Below are 17,485 nucleotides of genomic sequence, written 5' to 3' on the forward strand. Positions count from 1 at the left end.
CAACATTGTATGTACAAGGTCTTTTGTGGTTCCTTATAAATTTTTGTATTTTTTTCCTACTTTAAAAAATGCCACTGGATTTTGATAGGAATTAAATCAACAGATGGCTTTGGGTAGTATGGACATTTTAACAATATTAATTCTTCCAATCCATAGGCAAGGGATAACTTTACATTTGTCTGTATGTTTTAGTTTATTTCTTAGAGTGATATATTATCTCCTTGGATGAATTTAGTCATTATTTTATTGTTTTTGATGCTGTTATAAATAGAATTGTTTTATTTCTTTTTCAGATAATTTTCAGTGTATAGAGATATGACTGATTTTTGCATTTAAAATTTTTATTCTGCAAATTTACTGATTATGCTGCTTAGTTCTAATGGGATTTTGGTGAAGTTTTTAGGACTTCCTATAGATATAATCATGTTATCTTAAACTAGAGATATTTGTACTTCTTATTTTCCAGTTTTGATGACTTTCCTGTCTCCTCCTTACCTGACTGCTCTGGCTAGGACTCCAATTACTGTGCTGAGTGGTGGGGGTGGGCTCCTTTGCCTTGTTCCTGACAGTAGGGGAAAGTTTCAGACTTCCACTACTGAGTATGTTTTGAACCGTGGCCTTGAGTTACATTCATTTTATACCTAGGTTGTTCAGTGTTTTCCTGTATCGATTGATCATTATATTTTTTCTTTTGTTCTATTAATGCGATGGCATCACATTTATTTGATTTGCTAGTATGTATTCAGAATTTTAAAATCTACATTCATCTGGGTTATTGATCTAAATTTTCTTCTCTGGCAGTTTGAAAGCAATGCTAGCCTTGTAAAATGAATTTGGGAATTTTCCTTCTTCATCTATTTTTTAAAAGACTTGAGGATTGGCATTAATTCATTACATATTTGGTAAAATTTACCAGTGAAACCGTCTGATCTTGAGCTTTTCTTCATTTGAAGAGATTTGATTACAGATTTATTCTCCACAGTGTTAAATGGTTCGTTTAGATTTTCTATTTCTTCCTAATTCCCTCTTGGTAGGTATGTTTCTGAGAATTTTTTTTTTCCATTTATCTAGGTTGTCTAGTTTATCTGCATGTAGTTCATAGTCATTTATTATCCTTCTTATTTCTGTGGTAGAGTTGCAATGTCTTCTCTCTTATTTATAATTTTGTTGATTTTGGTCCTCTCTCCTTTTCTTTGTGTAGTGTAGCTAAAAGTTCAAAATTTTGTTTATTTATTTAATAAACTAGCTCTTAATATTGCTAAATTTTACTGTTTTTTTGTCTATCACATTGACTTCTGCCGTAATCTTTATTATGTTCTTCCTTCTGCTAACTTTGGCTCAGTTTGGTCTTTTTCCAGGTCCTTGAGGAGAAAAGTAAGATTGTTTATTTGAGCTCTTTCTTATTTCTTAAGTTAGGCATTTATTGTAATAAATCACTGTGTCGGAATTGGTTTTGCTATATCTCATGGGCTTTGGTATGCTTTGTTTCCATTTTAGTCTGTCTCAAGACACTTTGTTATTTCCTCTTAAATTTATTCTTTGGTTAGGAGGGTGTTGATCAATTTCTATATGTTCATGAGCTTTCCAGTTTTCCTCCTCCTACTGATTTCTAGTTTTATACTATGATCAGAGAAGACATTTGATATAATTTCAGTCTTGAATTTGTTGAAATTTGATATATGACCTAATATGTGGTCTTGTCTAGAAAAAAAAATGTGTACACTTGAGAAGAATGTATATTCAGCTTTTGTTAGACAGAATATTTTATATATGACTGTTAGGACCATTTGATCTTTAGTGTTGTTCATGTCAACTGATCCTATATTGAACTATTGTCTGGATGATCTATCACTTGTGGAGAGTGGGGTGTTAAAGTTCTCAACTGTTATCATACTGTAGTTTATTCTGCCATTTAGCTTGTTTTTGCTATACATATATGTAGTTGCTCTGATGTTGGATGCATAAATATTTATAATCTTTACATTTTTTGGATGGATTGACTCCTCTGTCATTACATAATGACCTTCTTTGCCTCTTTTGACCTTTGCTAGATTAATGTCTTTTTGACTGTTTTAGGTGTAGCTCACCCCTTTTTTCCCTATTTGTTTGAAGTATCTTTTTCCATCCCTTCACTCTCAGTCTATGTTTTTAAAGACAGAAAATAAATAAAGAAATATTTACTTGAGCTACATCTTTAAAGAAATAGACCTAACAGACATATGCACAATATTCCACCCAGTAGCAACAGAATGCAAGTTCTTCTCAAGCACACAAGAAACATTCTCTAGGTACGTCATATGTTAAGTCACAAAACAAGGCTCAGCAAATGTAAGAAGATTGAAATCATATCAAGTATCATATCTGACAATAATGGTATAAAACCAAAAGTTAATGACAGAGGAAAATAGGAAATTTCACAAATGTGTGAAAATTAATGTGCATACTCTTTATAAACTATTGGGTTAAAGAAGATATCAGAAATGAAATAAAAAATATTGTGGGGTGATGTCACCAGAATGGCAATGTAGGTCATTACAGACTTTGCTCCCCCTCAGAAGAACAGCTTACAACTGTTCACAGGCAGGACAGCACTGAGAATACACTATAACAAGGGGTGAGGCTGAAGCATCGTGTGCACCATGTAGACAAAGACAGACCATAGTAGAAGGACATAGATGGACACACTTGGGTTCATAATCTGAGAGAATGCAGATACATTACAAGTTATTTTAGATAAAGACAAGCACAGAACTTTTTGTTTCAGATTTTCTACAGTACTGAGAAAAAACAGAATCCACAGTGACACTTCTGTGCAAAGTTGAGAAAGTTACTTTTGAGACTGTTAAAAAAAAAAAAAAACAGAAATAATCTGTAGACATAATATATGTTCCATAACTGTGTTTACATGATTTACCTCATTAAATGGAAAATATATTGTTAAAAAGAAGACATACATCAACCAGATTTATTTTGATTGTCTTCCTGTTAATCGTGGTTCACCATTTGTATTATAGGACTCATGAAGTAGTGACATATTCAGTGAAATCTACATATGGGATGTTCCATTTATGATACACATGTTGAGAAACTTGAGCTTTGGGTGTCACTGAACTCTTCAGCATGGAGTACTAATTACTAATTAAACTACTCTATTATGGAGTAAATTCAGAAGTTCCTTGGTGAGTAGCCAATTACATGGGACAGAAGCCATTGTTGAGGAAGTGACATTACTTAAAACCCTACATAGTAGAGGCAGGATGTGTGAGGATAAGTGTATCCTGAGGGGCAGGGGCAAGGTAGACAGGGAGGGAATGAGGTTTCCAGAGGGTTGAGGTGGATACTGGAGAATCAGTGAATAAACAAAGAATAGTAAATCTGAGTAATTTCAGAGAGGCTTCCATAGAGGTGGAGAGTGAAATACACATGTGTTAATCAGGGCCTCCTGGGTTTCAGGGTTGGGGGAATTGAGTAAGACTCTAAGTAGCATGGATTCATTAACATATAAAATTCAATGACTTTATTTACTTGTATGTAAATTAAGAGAATTCATATTTTCTATATAAGCAGCAGCATGTAAAGCCATATTAGTTCTGAATCTGGGAGAGGAGAAATGGTCTCTGTTTCTCTTAGAGCACAGTGCCAGGTGATGGTTAGGGGATTTGTGGCAGGTGAGCCTGGGTATTGTGGAAAATTAAAATGTCGTGGCTTCTTTCTCCTTTTTCAGTTGTGTTTTAGTGCTTGAACTTTTTGTAAATGAAAATCCAGAGACTGATGGAGGTTAGCTGTGATCCTGACAGAGCAATCACAAAGAAGCAAGTCCTTCCTCTTTCTCTGTTGCCAGTAGGTGAGCAGGCTTCTCCACAGGCCTGAATCTTCTCTATAAAACCAAGAAGTAATAAAAGATTTAAGGGGCTCTGGTTATGTTTCCCTAGGTCCCTGAGATGTTTTGTGGCCCAGAAATTGAATATTCTCCTTCCCAGTATTTGTGCTGTTGAAAGTCTTCACATTACACCAAAATGAGAGTGGCTGTCTTTGTCTCAGTCCCTTGGGCACAGGAGAAAGATGCCTCACTCACGGCTGATTGGCATCTGATGTGCATTAGTCATTTGGTGAACACAGTGGAGGGAGACTGAGGAAGCAGAGGCTCACTGTCTAGTTGTGCTGGTGTATGTGTCAGAATGAGGTCAGCTGAAAACAGCACAGGTGCAGGAGGCACAGAGGACAACAGCAGTGCTCCTGTGAGTGTGGAGCACGGAGGGTAGTGAGGGGTCAGCGATCAGACCTGAGTTCAGTGTCATAGTTTTGATTAGTAACTGCATCCTCTGAAAATGGCTGCCAATTTTAAATAAAATACTTATCTTCCCTCTTGTACAAATCCATCCAGTTTTCATTTTGTAAGTAAACTTCGTTCACATTTAAACACTGGAAAACAATGTAGAAATTATATTTTTTCCTTAAATATGGCTGTATGTTGAGAGAAACTGCAGTGGATAGAGCAGCACATAGGGTCCTGTGGAAATTTTTGAAGGACTGAAATACCTGAAACTTATTGGAAGATTCTGTTACTGTCAGACCAGTGGGAGTGAGTGTGACCCTGGGGAAGCAATGCTGAATGACCATCAAAGCCGAGAGGTAGAAAGAAATGGGAGACCTCAGGTCACTGGAGGGTCAGAATAGGGCCATCTTTCAGTGTAGAAGTCCCTGGAGCCACAGGCTTGTGATGCTGACTTTGTCCACATGTCTGGTAATGGACATCTGAGGTGTGTAGTTAGAGAATCTGCACCTGCTAACCCCAAGATCTGCATGAATCCTGTTCAGTCATGTGCAGGGCTGGACATTGCTTCTGAATTCTCTGTGATTGAAGTGAGTAATAGACATTCACAATTAATTCACTGATTTCTATACAGAACACTTTAAACATGACCTCAGTTTAAAAATCAATACTCCTAAGCACTTAGTAAAATGTTTCACATGAAAGGTGTCCTGTTGCATGTAGAGGTATAATTTGCCATTAGTCACAGTTAATAAGTCATAAATAACAGACATCTGCCTTGTGATGAGTCTAGTTTTATCTAAAAGTCTTAGGGAGAAGAAGTGAGTTATGCTTTCTCAAATTCAAATTTTATAATCAGCAGTTCTCTTGATTTTGCCTTTGACCCAGTGGTTTTTGAGATTGTGTTATTTAGTTTCCTCATATTTGTGGAGTTTTTTAATTTTGTGCTGTAATTGATTTCTCGTTTCATTTCATTGTGCAACAAAAGATTCTCGGTATGATGTCAGTCTTCTTCAATTTGTAAGGTCCCTTTTGTGACATAACATGTGATCTATCCTGGAAAATATTTTGTTTTCACTTGAAACAAGTGTGAATTATTCTGCAACTGGATGAAAAGTTCTGTGTATGTCTGTTAGGTCCATTTGTCTAAAGTGTTGTTTAGGTCCACTGGTTGTTTATTGATTTCTGTCTCAATGTTCTATCCACTGTTGAAAATCAGGTATAGAAATGCTTACTATTGTATTGCATTCAATTTCTCCTTTCACATCTGTCAATGTTTGCTTTACATATTTAGATGATCTGATATTAGATGTGTATAAATAATTGCAATTGTTATACCTTCCTAGTGAATTGACATGGTTATAATTACATAATACATTTTTTGTCCCATTTTTGGCTAAAAGTCACATTTGTCTGGGATAAGTATAATAGCCTCTCCTGCTTTGTTTTGGTCACCATTTTCATGGAATATCTTTTACCATCACTTTACTTTCAGCCTATGTGTGTCCTTAAATCTAAGATGAATTCTTGTAGACAACATATAGGTGGATCTTGGCTTTTTAATCCATTCAGCCACTATGTATCTTTTTATTAGGGGGTTTAGCCCATTTACAGCTAAAATAATGTTTGCTCAAGAATGACTTACTGTTGTCATTTTTGAACTGTTTTCTGTTTGTCTTGCAGTTTTTCTCTTTTTCTTTTCATGTCTTCTTTTGTGTTCCATTGTTTTTGGTATTAATATGTTTTTATTTCTTTTCTCTTTTTTTGTTCTCTACCACAGGTATATTCTTTGTGGTTACCGAGGGGCTTGTTTGCAATACGTGTTAGTTATAACAGCCTATTTTAAGTTGACAGCAACTTAATTTCACTTGCACATAAGAAGCCTCTATCTCTCCATTCATATTATATGCTACTGATATCACAGTTTACATACATCTACTTCTATTATGTATCTAGCAATCTAATTTAGTTATAGTTATTTTAAATCTTTCATCTTTTAACTTTTATAGTAGTATTAGTAGCAATTTGCTACCATCATTATAGTAATAGAGTATTCTGTTTTTCTGTATATATTTACCTTTACCATTAAGTTTCAGTTTGTCTTCTGCTCTTGTGTTGCTGTTTAGTATCCTTTTCTTCCAACTTGAAGACTTCCCTCTAACATTTCTTTTAAGAAAGTTCTTGCTACATTCCTTTAGGCGTGGTTGTCTGAGAAATTCTTTCTCTGTCTCTTTTTCTTTTTTCTTTTTTCTTTTTTTTCCTTTTTTTTTCTTTTGTGGACAGGTGTAGTATTCTTAGTTGGCAGTTTTTCTTTACCTTGCAATATTTTGGCTTATGTTATCTCAGTCTTTTCTGGCCTCCAAAGTTTCTCCTGAAAATATCAAGTGGTAGTTTTATGGGAATTACCTTGTATTTATATAACAAGTTGATTTTTCTCTTGCTGCTTTCAACAGTCTCTATTTGTCTTGAACTTCTGACAATTTGATTATAGTGTCTTGGTGTGATTCACTTTGAATTCTCTTACTTGATGTCCTTTGGGGTTTCTGGACCTGGATTTCTGTTTTATTCCTCAGGTTTGGAACAAAATTCAGATATGATTTATCTCTATATATTTTCTGCTTCTTTCTGTCTTCCTCTTGGCCCTCCAATATTTTGTCTTTGGACTGATTGATGTTACATAATTCCTTTAAAGTATTTTCACATTATTTTATTTATTCCCCCCCCCTTTTTTTTCATACATTACTCCTTTGACCTCAGAAAGAATCTTTAGGAACACTATTTTGAATTTTCTGTTGGGTATATCGCTTATCTCCATATCATACAGTCATTGTTTTTGGAGTGTATCTTTGTTTTCATTTTGGTTTTTTTTTTTTTCCTTAGGGTATATTCATTATTTCTTCATTTTTCTTGACTCCATGTTAGTTTATTTGCCTTAGACCAAATAGCCTTCTCTCCCAATCTTCAGAGTCTTGCCTTACGTCAGAAATGTTTGGCACAAGTCAGCCCAGCCAGTTTCTAGGTGCCTCTCAAACCTTGTTCTTGCTCATAGTGCCTTTTTTAGGTGCTCCCAAGAGACTGAGGTACTGTCAGTGCCCCAGGAGAGGCAAATTAGAAGCCAGCCCTCAGGCAGCAATTGGACAAGCTGGGGCACTGCATGTGTAGCCTGACACTGTCTGTAGAGAAGGTAGGAGCTGGTTTCTATTGCTGGAGCAAGCTGGGGGGGTAGTTGTGGGAAAGCCTGCAGGGCCATGAGGAACTGCCACTTTGTTCTCTGCAGACTCCAGGAAACTAATGAGTGCTGGGCTCCATTTGCTCTAAGTGACATACAAGCTAGAGGACAGAGTCAGGCAGTAGCTGGAAAAGTCAGGGTGCTGGATGTGCAGTCAGACTCCTTCCAGCGAGAAGCTGGGCCGTGGTAGTTTTTGCTGGGTCAAGTGAGGGGCAGAAGCTGCAGGGATTACCCCCCTGCCAGCTCAAGCTCACAGAGGGCCCTGCCAGCTTCCAGGGAGAGGAGTGAGTTAGAATGTAGACTTTGGACAGCAGCTGGGAGGGTCAGCCCATGAGATAGATGTGCAGTCTAGCTCCTTCCAGAGAGAAGCTGGAAGTTGATTTTTATTTCCAGCTCAGTCTACACTAAGCCATAGGAATATCTGCTGGAAGAAAAACATCTTGAAAACTGAAAACATTCACAGTTTCACCAGAGCAGAAAGATCACTCTGATTCCAAGACAAAATAGTGAGACTCTTTTGTTGCCAGTGCAGAGAGAACTGAGAGCAAAGACAGAGTTAAGAATGCTCAGTGATTTCAACTAGAAAGGAACTAGATGACTCCACAGTTGATTGAACTATATTTTTTTGTCAAAAGCAATCCAATAAATGTTAGCTCCACCAGAGAAATCTAAGTTCTATGTAGAAAAGGGAAATATCTGCTCTTTCTACTATGTTATTTTAATTTGCACAGCTTAATGCTTACAGTATTACACTTACTTAGTAAATCTTTAATCCACTTACTCATTCATGCAAGAAATAATCACTGACTTTCCAGCACTGTTTTGTGTCTTAGAGATTGAATACAAGAAAGAACTGAGTACAAGAATCATGATCAGGAAGGCACCAGTGTAGTGATGGACAAACTAGATGTAAACACCTTCAGACAGCTGCCGTGGCTTTGACCAGACATGAATGGGGGCTGATTGAGGTCTGAGGTATGTGGAAGCTTGTCTGGATACTTAAGTAAAGAAGTCTTTGTTGACAGACTCACTGAGACCAGATGGCTGAAGTTTTCTAGCAGCACATCTCTGAAGAATTTTCTCTGGGATGAATCCACAAAAGCCTGTAATACTTGATGGAAATCCACACCACTTCATTCAGGTCACTATTTTGTAAAAGTTCACAGATACTCGGGTTCTGATGGGGCTTCCCTGACCAGTTCTGTGTGCAGAGAGTTGACATGATGGTGCTGGGCAAGGGGACTTTGTGTACAGTTGGCTCAGACCTTGTTTGCTGTTTCTGTGCGGACTTTTTTTATAACCTTCAGATACAATCAGGGATATATAGACACTGGAAAACAACAAATGTTTATTGACAAAATTATCACATGAGGTATAGTGTGAAATACCCTGGACATGCTCAGATAAACTCATGACTCTTTATTGGTTATTATAAATTTTGAAAACATGTAACAAAGCTGTATTTTTCACTAATTTTAAGTGCATAAGGCAGACAGTGTCAACAAACTGCTGATTCTTAACTATAACTGTGGATAGATCAGCCTGATAGAAACCTCAAGTTTCTCATCTGTGAAACGACTCAACAATTATTTAGGAATTTAAAGAATTCCAGTGTGTTTATATGTAAAGTGCCTTCTATATAGCAAATGCACAATAAATAAAGTGATAAATCTGATATTATTAAAATGACAGAGAGCCTTCCAGCAATGCTCAGAATACTGCAGGACTAAACAGGCTTCACGGTGAATTCAGGGTCTGCAGGTGTAACCTCTCTCATCTCTGTACAACTCAGATGTTCATTAAAAGGCATAGGACATACAATTCAGAAGCATAAGCCAGAAGCCCATGAGACTTCTGTACTGAACGGTGGCCCCAGCCTAACCCCTCTTCATTTTCTCTGTGGTCTCCAAACATTAGTTACTATTGTCTGATTTGTATCTTCATTCAGTCTATCTGTGAAAAGGTAATAGAAGCCTCTCGACTTAATCTAACTGAAGCTGGTCTCTCCAGATCTTCAATAATTTCCACAGGTCCCTAAATTGTATTTCATATGCTATTCTTATTACGTTTATGCATTTTTTTAATTGAAATATAGTCATTTTACAATGTTGTGTAATTTGTGGTGTTCATAATGTTTCAGTCATATATATACATATACATACATATTTTTGTCTTCATATTCCTTTTCATTATAGGTCACTGCAAGATATTGAATAGTTCCCTGTGCTTTACAGTATGAACTTGTTATTTGTTTTATATATAGTAGTTAGTATATGCAAATTTCAAACTCCCAATTTATCCTTTACCACTCCCTTTCATCCCTGGGAACCATAAGTTTGTTTTCAATGTCTGTCAGTCTGTTTCTGTTTTGCAGGTGAGTTCATTTGTGTCTTTTTTTTTTTAAGATTCCACTTATAAATGTAGAAATTTTCTATTTCTGGCTTGCTTCACTTATAATGATGATCTCCAGGTCATCCATGTTGCTGCAAATGATATTATATATACACATTATTTACAACTTATATATATATATATATATATATATATATATATATATATATATATATATATATATATATATATATATATACATATATATATATATATAGTTGAGTAGGATTCCATTGTAAAAATTTATCACAATTTTTTATCCAGTCATCTATCAATGGACATTTAGGTTGTTTCTATGTCTTGGCTGTTGTAAATAGTACTGCTGTGAACATTGGGGTGCCTGTGTCTTTTTGAATTATATTTTTCTCTAGATATGTGCCCAGGAGTAGGATTGCTGGATCACATGGTAACAAGTAATTTTTAAATTAACTTCCATATTGTCCTTTAAAGTGGGTACACCAATTTACATTCCCACCAACAGTGTAGGAGGGTGCCCTTTTCACCACATCCTCTGCAGCGTTTATCATTTGTGGACTTTTTAATGATGGCCATTTGACTGGTAATAGGTGAAACCTCATAGTAGTTTTGATTTGCATTTCCCTAATAATTAGTGATATTGAGCATTTTTTCGTGTGCCTGTTAGCCATCTGTATGTCTTCCTTGGAGAAATGTCTATTTAGAAGAAATATCTGTCTTCTGCCCATTTTTAAAAATATACTTTTATTTAAGTATAGTGAGTTTACAATGTTGTGTCAATTTCTGGTGTACATCACAATACTTCAATAATATAGGAACAACATATCTTCATTTTCATATTATTTTAACTATAAGTTACTACAATATATTGAATAGAGTTTCCTGTGCTATACAGTATAAACTTGTTGTTTATCTATTTTATGTACAGTAACTAGTATCTGCAAATCTCAAACTTTAATTTATCCCTTTCCACATCCTTATCCACTTGGTAACCATAAGTTTGTTTACTATGTCTGTGAGTCTGTTTTGGTGTTGTAAATAAGTCTGTTTTGGTTTTGTAAATAAGTTAGCCTTTTTTTTTTTTTTTGATTCCACATTTAAGTGATATTATATGGAATGTTTCTCTCTTTCTGATTAACTTCACTTAGAATGGCATTTTCCAGGTTTATCCAAGTTGCTGCAAATTGCATTATTGTATTCTTTTTTTATGACTGAGTAGTATTCTATTGTATAAATACACCACAACTTCTTTCCAGTTATCTGTTAGTGGACATTTAGGTTGTTTCAACGTCTTGTCTATTGTAAATAGTGCTGCTATGAAAATTGGGGTGCATGTATCTTTTTGATTGAAGGTTTCCTCTGGACATAAGCCCAGGAATGGGATTGCTGGATCAGATGGTAAGTGTATTTTTAGTCTTTTGAAAACTCTTCATACTGTTTTCCACAATGGCTGCACCAAACTACATTCCCACCAATGGTATAGAGGATACCTTTTCCTCCAAATCCTCTCCAGCATTTATTCTTTGTGGACTTTTGAATGATGACCATTCAGACAGTTGTGAGGTGATACCTCATTGTACTTTCAACTTGCATTTCTCTGATAATTACTGATATTGAGCATTTTTTCATGTGCCTTTTGTCCATTTGTATGTCTTCTTTGGAGAATTGCTTGCTTAGATCTTCTGCCCATTTTTTAATTGGTTATGATTTTTTCTTACAAAGTTGTATGAGCTGCTTATATATATTGGAGATTAAGCCCTTGTCAAATTCATCTTTTACAAATATTTTCTCCCATTCTGTAGGTAGTCTTCTTGTTTTGTTTATGGTTTACTTTGCTGTGACAAAACTTATAAGTTTAATTAGATAGGTCCCATTTGTTTATTTTTGCTTCTATTTCAATTGCTTGGGTAGAATATCCAGAAGAACATTACTGAGATTTATGTGGGATAATGTTTTGCCTATGATTTCCTCTAAGAGGTTTATAGTACCTTGTCTTAGGTTAAAGTTATAAGTCTTTTAGAGTTTGTCTTTGTGTATGGTGTGAGGGAGTATTCTAACTTCATTGATTTACATGCAGCTGTTCAGTTTTCCCAATACCACTGACAGAAGAGACTGTCTTTATTCCGTTGTATGTTCTTGCCTCCTTTGTCAAAGATTACTTGACCAAAAGTTTGTGGAATGATTTCTGGGATCTCTATGCTCTTCCATTGATCCATATGCCTGTTTTTGTTCCACTACCATGCTGATTTGATTAGTGTAGCTTTGTAGTATTGTCTGAAGCCTGGAAGGATTATTCCTCCAACTTTGTTCTTTTTCTTCAGTAATGCTTAGGCAGCTCTGGGTCTATTTTGATTCCATATAAATTTTAGTATGATGTGTCCTAGTTCTGTGAAATAAGTCCTGGGTAATTTGATAGGAATCACAGTAAATCTGTAGATTGCTTTGGGTATATGGTCATTTTAACAATATTAATTTTTCCAATCCGAAGAATATGGGATATCTTTCCATTTCTTTAAATACTTTTAATTTCCTTAGCATTTTGTAATTCTCCACGTATAAGTCTTTAACTTTGTTGGTCAGATTTATTCTTAAGTTTTTTTATTTTTTTTTGATACAGTCTTAAAAGGAATTACTTATTTACTTTCATTTTCTGATATTTCATTGTTAGTGTAAAGACATGCCTCTGACTTACGGATGTTAATCTTGTATCCTACTAATTTGCCACTTTCTTTTATCAGCTATAGTAGTCTTTGTGTGGAGCTTTTAGGGTTTTCTATATTTAGTATTATGTCATTGATATATAATGCAATTTTACCTCTTCTCTTCCAGTTTAGAACTGTTTTAATTTCCTTGTCTAATTGCTATGGCTAGAACATCCAATGCTATATTGAATAGAAGTGGTGAGACACAACATTCTTTTCTTGTTCCAGATTTTAGTGGGAAGGCTTTCAAATTTTCACCATTGAGTATTATACTGGCTGTAGTTTTGTCATAAGCAGCTTTTACTATGTTGAGATACGTTGCTCTATAGCCACTTTTATAAGAGTTTTTATAATAAAAGGTTGTTCAATTCGTGTTGCCTCCTGTCTTCTGTCGGAGAGCGGATTCTGTCAGGTATGAGTCGAGAGCTCTGTGTCCGCCCGCCAGCCCGCCCACCCGGCCCCATCTCGAACGGTGGTCTCTATCACGTGTTCCGTCAGGAGCAGGCACTTTCTGCTTGTTTTTGGAACTTGCTGTCGAGATTCCAGGTTCTGGGCCTGTCCGGATATCTCTTAGAAACGGAAATGCGTGCGTTTTCCCCTTTTTAAAATTGTGTTTGTTTGTTTACTTATTTATTTATTTATTTACTTACTTACATTTATTTATTTATTTAGGCCTTTTTTTTTTTTTTTTTTTTTTTTTTTTTTTTTTTGGTTCTTGCTGCTGTTGTTGCTTTCGGTGGTTGTTTGTTTATTCGGGGAGGGGAGGTAATTCGTTTCTTTTGCTGGTTTGTTGCCTGACTTAGTGATTGCCTGACTTACCGACTTCCTTATTGACTTGAACGGAAGTCCTGAAGATCGAACCCTGGACCTTGCGCGTGCTGGGCAGGCACTCTGCCGCTGAGTTCTACGCTCCATCCTCCCCCTCGCCCCCTCCCCCATTTGGGGGAGGAAAAAAATTATTTTTTTTTTCTTTTAAACTGAAAACGTCCGTTTGGGTCTCCTGCGCGTGTTTCATCCCTGGTTTTCTGGCTTCTAGGAGGTGGAGTTGACCGAGTTCTTGGACTGTTGAGGAGAGGAACCCCTGATGGGCTGCGGTTGTGCTTTTTCTACGGTGTTTTTGTTTTTGTTTTTAAACCCCAGAGTAGTTCTACAACTTGATTTCCCTTTGGTGGTGGGTTTTGTCGTTTGTTTTCATGTTTTCTTTCTTTCTTTCTTTCTTTCTTTCTTTCTTTCTTTCTTTCTTTCTTTCTTTCTTTCTTTCTTTCTTTCTTTCTTTTTCTTTCTTTCTTTCTTTCTTTCTTTCTTTCTTTCTTTCTTTCTTTCTTTCTTTCTTTCTTTCTTTCTTTCTTCCTTTCTTTCTTTCTTCCTTTCTTCCTTTCTTTCTTTCCTTTCTTTCTTTCCTTTCTTTCTTTTCTTTCTTTCTTTTCTTTCTTTTTTTTTTTTTCGGATGGGGCTACAGTTTCCTTGTCCACGTTGACTGTGTCAAACACACGCACCGACACACACACGCACACCCAGACACGCGGATGCGCATGCACAGTGTTGCTCTGTGTAGATGCACTGAACCTCGATTTACCGAGCGGGTGGCTATCGACTCGCCCCCCCGAACCCCCGCCCGCATTTTTTTGTTTTCCCTCCTCCTTCCTGCGGTTGTGGTCAGCCGTGCTGACGTCCGTGTTCTCACGACCGACCGCGAGTGCGTTTTCCCCAGGCGCCCGTTTGTTGTCTTTGGGCTTTGTCGCGATCTGTGCCGAGATCGATTTTTCTTTCCGCTTCGATGGGGTTCGCGGTCTTCATCCTTTCTTTTCTAGCTTCTGGGCTTTGCCTGTCTGCTTTCGAAAGACCTCCCGCATTCGAGAGGACGGACTCCAAAGCCGATTCCTGCGTTGTTCTCTGAGCGCTCGCCTGGTTTCGGTTTGCCAGCCCCCGCCTTCCCTCCCTCTTCCCCTCCTCCCCTTCCCAACCTCCCACCCGGGAACCCGGGATCTCGTCCTGGTCGCTCTGGGCCACCCGCGGCGTGGGCCCCGGCCCCGCCGGCGTGTCCGTGTGATCTCCCCCGCCCGGGGAATCGCGTGGGGAGCGCGTCCCCTTCGCGGCAGCCGCCCGGCCGGCCGTGTCTTGCCAAACCCCGGCTCCCTCCGTCCTCCCCGCCCTGATCTGTTGCCGGGGTCGCGTCGCGCCGCGTCGCGTCGTGTCGCCTCGTGTCGTGCCGTGCCGTGCCGTGCCGTGCCGTGACGAGGGTGAGCGGGCTCCGAGGCGGACGCCACGGGGCCGCCCGGCGCCTCAGTCCGGGACGAGCTCGGGCGTTTGGGCGGCCGGCGGCGGTCGGGATCGGTTCCGGGGACGTTGGCGACGGTTGTCGGGCGCCATCTGGCTGCCGCTCTGAGATTGTCCCTCTTCTCCCGAGCGTCGGCGACCTCGGCAAGGGATGGGGCTCGGCGGCGGGGCCCGAGGCAGACTTCGGGGAGGCTGGCGACACCGGCGGTGACAGTCCCCGTGGCGCTGAGCCGCGGGCGCGTCCTGCTCTCGGCGCAGATTGGACTCGCAGGATGATGAGGGGGTGACTGTCGCCGCGCTCCCGGGATCTCGTGTGCCGGGGGAAGCCGTGTGGCCTGGCCTGGTCGACCAGCATCCGCCTGTGCCCCTCCAGCCGCGGAGACCGACCCGAGCCGATCGGACACGGCCTGCGCCTTGCCGCCGCGGGGGAAAGGGAGAGAGTGTCCCGCGCCCGGGCCGCCGGCGGCTAGGTGGTCAGGCCCTCGTCTGCGTCCCTTGGACGACTGCTCCTGAGGCGAGGAGCGGCCCGGGCCCAGTGCGGTGAGGCCGGGGACGGGCGCGCTGGGGTTCCCGGTCGTCGGAGGCGCCTCCTTGGATGAAATGTTTTCTGAGTCCCGATGGATCCGGAGACGTGGCTGGGCCGGCCCCTGTTGGCGCGGGAGGCCTGGGAGGGGGTGCCCCCCGGCCCGTAAGCCTGCCCGCGTGGGTTCCGGTGGCGTTGGAGGGACCGAGACTTCATCCGGACTCGGGGACCGGCACGGGGGCGTCCTGCGAGGGATGTGGGGGAGGCAGGCTTTCCCCGGCCCGGGGCCCGGTGCTCGGGAGCGGTCCCTCGTGGGGGGCCCTCTCGTCGGAGGCGCCTCTGTGGCATCTCCCCGAGTCCCCGGCCACGCGGGCGAGAAAAGGGCAGGGCGTCCCCGGCCTGATCCCGTCTCCCTCTCGTCCCTTCCCATTCCCATTCCCATTCCCATTCCCACTTCTCCTCCTAAGCCTCCTCCTAATCCCCCTCCCCTCTCCCCTCTCCCCTCCCCCTACCAACCCCCCCACCCCGGTCGATCAGATGGCCCCCGAGAGCTTCGGGGCTGCCATTTATGGGGGTAGGGCTGGGGGCAGGTGGCCGGACCGAGGTCCCGGGGTCCCCCCTTGCAAATCGTGGACCCGCCCCGTTTCTGGGCGCTGTCATTTTTCCTGTCGTGTTGGGCATTTTCTGCCAGCAGATAGGTGCTGACACGGTCTTCCTCGGTGTCTGTCACCGAGTGTTGGGTCTCCGGACGCGTGCGGGGCTCTGGGCTTCTCTCTGCGTGAGCCCTGGCCTGGTAGCCGACTCCGCTTCTGACACTTGAGCCGCCCGCCCGGGCCTGCGCGCCGGCTCTCGTGTGTGCGTCCGGCTGACGTGGCCCGTGGTGCCACCTCCGGTCTCTGGTGGCCCGAGGGCGGTGGGGTGAGGTGGCGGCGTGGGTCTTTTACCCCGTGCGCTCCCCGCCGCAGGCACCCGGTGGTGGCCGGCACGACCCCACCCCCGTAGGCTCCGTGCCGCGTGTCAGGCATTCCCCGCCTGGGGTCGTTGGCCGCTCTCCTCGGAGAGGACTGAGGAGTGGGTGGCGCCTGGCGAGGCTGAAGCAGGCCCCTCTGGTGGTTGTCCTCGCCGGGCCCTCCCCTCTGGGGCCTCCCTGCCCCACATGGCTGGCTCGCTCGCTCGCTCGCTCACTCACTCACCTGATCGATGTGGTGAAGTCATGCTCCCCCGGGCCGGGCCTAAGCCGCGCCAGACGAGGGACGGGGACGTTCATGGCGAACGTGGCTTCTCTTCTCGTTCTGCCTGCGGGCCCCTCGCCTCTCCTCTGCCGCCCGTGGGTGGCGGGGGGAAGGCAGGGGTGCGGACTCCGGCCCGACCTCGGTCTCCCGTGCCTTGTGGTGTCGGCGGGGCCGGGGTCTTGTGACGCGGCAGACACTCTCGCCTCCTCGCCTGCTCGGCGTCCTGTCTCGCGAGCGGCCCTCCCCCGCGGCGGGGGGAGGGCTGCCCCGCCGCCACGCCACGTACCCCCTCGTCGGGGTGTGAGCGTGTCTCGCCTTGGTCCTCTGCGGTGCCCCTGGAGCGCTCCAGGTTGTCCCTCAGGTGCCCGAGGCCGAGCGGCGGCATCGCTTCCCGTCCCCAGCGAGTCCTCTCGGGTAACCCCTGCGGTGGTCGTGTCTCCCGAGCGCCTCTCTTGAGGCGTGGGGGAGGGGTCGAGACGGTAAGCGAGGCGTGGCCGCTCCCCACCCTCGGTGGGGCCGGGGCCGCCTCCTGAACGTCAGTCCTCACCCTGTACCGGGGGGGGGACTGACGTGGCCGGGCGCACGCCGGGTGGGTCCCCCTCAGCGGGGTTCGCGCCCGGGCGTGGGAGCGATCGTGGTGGGGCCGGGTGATGTGCCGGTGGGGGGCGGGCGTCTGTCCCGTCCCCACGCGGTCTTGGGTGCGTCTCCTCGCGAGGTGGCACGCACGGGTTCTCCCCGGTCCCGACCGCGAGCGCTCGCTTCTTGGCCCGCTGCTTACCCCTACCGCAGACCCCTCCTGCCCAGCCGAGCGCTGGCGTACACGTCGGAGGGCTTCCGTAGGCCTGAACGGGGCACGCTGGGTGGGGGGCGATGCGCCCTCGG

General features: G+C 42.6%; 1 protein-coding gene across 1 annotated transcript in view; it reads left to right on the forward strand.

The window, feature by feature from the left end:
- The first annotated feature begins 8,465 nt into the window (after positions 1-8,465).
- The window catches only part of LOC141576639 (uncharacterized), a 30,475-nt gene continuing 21,455 nt past the window's right edge, over positions 8,466-17,485 (forward strand). The window contains exons 1-2 of the mRNA XM_074360108.1: positions 8,466-8,477; positions 11,222-11,267. The gene's annotated coding sequence lies outside the window, so the exon portion shown is untranslated. The remainder of the gene's footprint in view (positions 8,478-11,221; positions 11,268-17,485) is intronic.

Source organism: Camelus bactrianus, unplaced genomic scaffold (assembly GCF_048773025.1).
Source record: "Camelus bactrianus isolate YW-2024 breed Bactrian camel unplaced genomic scaffold, ASM4877302v1 HiC_scaffold_154, whole genome shotgun sequence".
Taxonomy (NCBI): domain Eukaryota; kingdom Metazoa; phylum Chordata; class Mammalia; order Artiodactyla; family Camelidae; genus Camelus; species Camelus bactrianus.